General features: G+C 39.1%; 1 pseudogene; it reads right to left on the bottom strand.

Moving 5' to 3' along the window:
* Positions 1-267: 267 nt before the first annotated feature.
* Positions 268-1,047, bottom strand: LOC124971236 (serine/threonine-protein phosphatase 4 regulatory subunit 2-like; annotated as a pseudogene).
* Positions 1,048-5,228: the final 4,181 nt, after the last annotated feature.

Raw genomic sequence — 5,228 nt, 5'->3', positions numbered from 1 at the left:
ACCTATACACAAACCACTGATTTGACCAGACGCCAAAAAAAAAAAAAAAAAAAAGCAGTAAGCAGAACCCAGAGGAGCTGCTATTCAGAGTTCTTACACGTAGAACTTTCAGGATTCACACTTAAAGCACTTCTTAAAGTACTTCACTTTAACAACCTGCTTCTCTTTCTCTTGTAAAACTAAAGATCCACTTTATTACACAAAAGTTTTATACAGTGTAAAGCCAGAACTGCATGTAAAATAGTGCGTCTAAATGCTTTTAGGTAGTCAGTCTTGCTCCATTGGTTCATCTGGGACTTCCGTGGCGTCGTCGTCATTTTCCATGGATGATTCCAGTCTTACTGGAAGTGGATCCCACCGATTCTGCCGTCTGATGGCAGTCAGATCCACTACTTACAGGGCCCATGTTTTCGCTACCTTCAGAATGTAGATCTTTCTCAGCTCGAGACAGATCCGACTCCTCCATCTGATTACTTTCCTCAGAAGTCTCTTCATTCACAGTTAAGGCATCATCAGATTCTTTTCTTGATTTTTTCTTTCTGGGATCATTTCTCTTGATGTCATAAAAGACTCTTCTTCCTCCTCCTCCTCCTCTTCCTCCTCCTCTTCTGTGCAGTGCTGCTGGGTACAACTGTTTCCCTTGTCTTTGTCCTGAGATGACGATGGTGCTTCCGCTTCCTCCCCCATGACTGATGCGGTTTCACCGGACGTGGTCTGACTGGCCGTCTCTCTGACCTCACCTTCTTTGTCAAACCTGAGTCTTTTGGCCTCGTGCCCTTCAGCCTCCACAGCATCTTCCTCTGAACGTTTGGTTTTTACAGGACTCACTGAAGAAACCTCTGATTCAGATGCTGGGGAGTCACTGGTTTTTCTCCTCGTTATGTGGCGAGTTTGACTCTCTGCTGACAGTGCTCTCAGGCAAACCGCTGGTTGTCAAGGGGGCTGACAAAGACACCTTTGGTCGATTCAGAGGCCTGGGTGTTCCAGGCCCATTTATATTAGACCTGTCAGTGTAGCTTGGTGAATTTCCAGGGAACATAACACCATTCATTCCATTTAAACTATTGGAATTGTTTTTTCTCTTCTACTCCTCTGAGAAATTTGTCTGTTCCTGTATGGTTTCTCCTTGGATCTGTTAGCAATTCACATAGTCCCTGAATAGTAAAAGGGTTACTGCAAATGACTTACTTGTTAGCGTAAATACAATTCATTACATTTAATGTTAGCATTCCACACTTCACAATGTTCACGTTAGGCAAAATACAGCACAATTCAAATTCACAAGACACGTCCTCCTTTTCAAGAAAGGAAAACCTGAAAATATGAAGTTCCATTAAATCCAGTGACAATTTTCAGAATTCCTTCCTTCATTTCTTCAAAGGGAATATATTCCACATTAGGATTGGGAGGACCTCTTGGTTCAGGAGCTGAAGTTCTGAAATCATCCATCACTTTCTCCAGTTTGAAAATAAAACAGCCTTTAAATTGAGACCATTGAATCACTGTCTCCCCGGTCTTGGCGACGTGACAGAGGATCTGGTCCAGCACCGGGCACACTTCCTTCTTCCCCCGCTTCTGCGGCCTCTCCACGTCCACGGCGCCCGGAGTCCCTCGCCGGCTCCGCCTCCCTCCGCGGGCTCCCGGGCACCGAGCGCCTCCCCCCACCCCACCCCCCACGCCCGCCCCCTCCCTCCACACACTCCGGCACGCAGGCGACGGGGGTGGGGGCGCCGAAGGGAGCCGGGGAAGCGAGCGAGAGCGAGACCGACAGCGCGAGCACCTCCCCGAGCCGCTACCACCAGCCCTCCAACATGGCGCCCGCACGTCACCGCGCACACGCTCCCCGCCGCCGTCCTCGCGTCCGCCCCAGAGCGCGTGCGCGTCCGCCCCAGAGCGCGTGCGCGTCCGCGGCGCGCCGCCCGGACCGAGCGGTTATATTAGTTTTAGATGCTTTATTATGGTTATTACATTAATTTAAAGGTAAGAGGCCAGCTACAATATTAATTTTAGATGTCATGGTATAGATCACAAGTCATTATTCAAGCATACAGGGCAGCTACGATATTAGATTTAGATGCTATGATACTGACAGTACATCAGTATTAAAGACCAAAGGATACTTGTTGTATCGGTTTCAGATGCTATTGTATGGATAGTGTTAGTATTAATTATATTAGTACTAAAGGTTACAGGTCAACTATCTTATGAGTTTTAGACACTAGTATAATATTAATAATAAAGGCCACTGGGCAGGTAATATGAGTTTTACATCCTAGAGTACAAATGTCATATTAGCATTAGAGACCACAGAATACCTATCACATAAATTTCAGATGATAGAATATGAATATTATATTAGTTTTAAAGGCCAAAGAGCATCTATTTGATTTGAGCTGGAATACTTAGTATATTATATTAGTATTAAAAGCTACAGAGGCCAGGCACGGTGGTGCACACCTTTAATCCCAGTGTCTTAGGAGGCTGAGGCAGGAGGATCACAAGTTAAATGCCAGCCTCGGCAAAAGTGAAGTGCTAAGCAACTCAGTGAGACCCTGTCCCTTAATAAAATACAAAAAAGGTCTGGGGATGTGGTTCAGTGGTCAAGAGCCCCTGAGTTCAATCCCTGATACTCAAAAGTAAAACAAAACAAAAAGCCACAGGGAAGTTATTATATTAAATGTTATAACATGGACATTGCATTAAGATATTAGTCCACAGGGCAGGTTCTATATTAATTTTAGATATTATGGCATGGAAATTGTATTACTATTAAAGGCCACAAGGCACAAATATATTACTTTTAGATACTATTATATGCATATATTACTATTAAAGTCAACAGCACTCATAATATATTATTTTCACATGCTGCATTATGAATATTATTACTATTAAAGGTCTCAGGTTCATGCAGTTTCAGATGCTAAAGTATGAATATATTATTAGTAATAAGGCCACTATTACATTAGTTTTAGTTGCAAAAATATTATTTGAAACAACAGGGAAACTATTACATTCCTGTTTTAGGCCATAATATGGATGATGTTAACTCTAAAGGCCAAACATCCATTATCAGATTAGTTTGGGATGTATAGTATAGGTATTATATTAATAATAATGCCCACAGGGCAGCTATTATATTACTTTGAGATGCTTTAGTATAAATATATTACTATTAAAGGCCACAGGCAAATAATGTAACAGTTTCCGGTACTGTATTACAGATATCACATGACTTTTAAAGACCACAGGACACGTATTTATTACTTTTAGATGCTATAGTGTGGATATCATATTACTAGTAAAAGTCACAGAGTGACTCTGTCAGTCTTACATGGCATAACACAGGCACAATATTAACAATAAAGACCACGGGGTAGCTATTATGTTAGTTTTAGATGCAGTATATGGAGATAATATTAATAGCCATAAGGCAGTTATTACATCACTGTCTGATGCTATTATATGAGTATTGTATTAATATTAAAGGTCATGGAACTATTGTAGCTATTATATCAGTGTTTGTGTTATGAAATGCATACTATGTTATTATTGAAGGTTATAGGGAAGCTATTTTGTCAGTTTTAGGTACCACATATGAATGTTATGAAGAAATCAAAGATCAAATGACATCAAGAAATCAGTTTTTTTCTTTTGTTTTGTTTTGCGGGGCTGGGGATTGAACCTATGGAATTTATATTAGTAATAGTGAGTAGAATGCAGCAATAGTATGGATATTATATTAATGTGAAAGTCAACAGAACATATAATGTATTATTTCAGACTGCACATTATGCATGTCATATTAATATGAAAGGACAGAGAGCACCTACTATATTAGTATTTGATGGTATACTGTGGATATCATACTATATATTAAAAGACACTGTAGCTATTGTATTAGTTTAAGATGCTACAATATGGATATTTCATTAGTATTAAAGGTCAGAGAGCAGATTTCATAACATCAATATCACATTAGTATAAAAGGTCACAGGGCAACTACTGTAATAGTTTAAGATTCAGAAGTATGATATTAACACTAAAGACCACAAACTCAGTATTGTATTACTTTTACATGTTGTAGTATGATATATTATAATTAAAGGCCACAGGGCAGCTAAACATTAGTATTAGATGCTGCAGTATGCATGTGCTGTTAGTATTGAAAGTCACAGTGCAGTGTATTTGTTTTTGGGTTCTGTACTATGGATATTATATTAGTATTAAAGGTGACAGAGAAGCTATCACACTGGTTTTGGAGGCCACCCTATAAATATGATATTAATATGAAAGGCTACAAGGCATCTAATTTGTTATTTTTAGATGTTATGGATATCAGTTTAACATTAAAAGTCACAGGGCACATATAAGTTTTAGGTGCTAGGTAGGGGATTAAAAGAGAAGTTACTTTATAATTTGTTTTAGTTGCTATAATATGGATAGCACATGGCTATTGAAAACCTCAGGGCAGTTATCATAACAGTTCAAGAAGCTTTGGTATGGATTTTATGTTTGTAACACAGGACACAAGGTGACTATTACATTACTTTTCAATATATGGATATTAATATTAAAGGCCACAAAGCAGCTGTTATATCAGTTTCACATGCTATAATATATATATATCACATTAGTTATTGTAATAGTTTCAGATTCTATAGTTTGAATATCATTTTAGTAAGGATGCTATATGGTTATCATATTAATATTAAAGACAAGGCGACTAATATATTAATTGTACTTAATATATCATAGACATCATAATACTACTAAGGAAAAAGCAGGTACTGTTTTAGTATTAGATGCTAGAGTATGGAAATAATGTCATTAGTAATGACCAAAGGGCAGGTATTATACTAGTGTTAGATGCAACACTATGGATATCATATTAAAATCAATAGCCCAGGGCAGCTCTTATGTTAGCTTAATAATAGAGCCCTACTTGCTCTATTATTAGCCCTACACGTCTCCATGTAGACGTGTGCAACTCTAATTGTTCACATTGTAGAAATCAAACTTCTTGGAACTGCAAGTAGACATGATCGGCCTTGGGAATTATGCCATCAGAAAACTCCAGTTTCCTGGATATCCTCCTAGAATTCTACAGTCATGCACATCTTTCCTGTCTCCACAAGCAGTACCCAGCAGCCCTGAGTTTCCTGCCATCACAGAACCCCAGTTGCTTAGACTGGAATGTGGAGAAAAGCAGCCCTGAAACTCCTGCC

The sequence above is a fragment of the Sciurus carolinensis genome, chromosome 19 (genome assembly GCF_902686445.1).
Source record: "Sciurus carolinensis chromosome 19, mSciCar1.2, whole genome shotgun sequence".
Classification (NCBI taxonomy): domain Eukaryota; kingdom Metazoa; phylum Chordata; class Mammalia; order Rodentia; family Sciuridae; genus Sciurus; species Sciurus carolinensis.
Note: the sequence above shows the minus strand (reverse complement) of the source record. Positions and strands in the feature narration are given on the sequence as shown.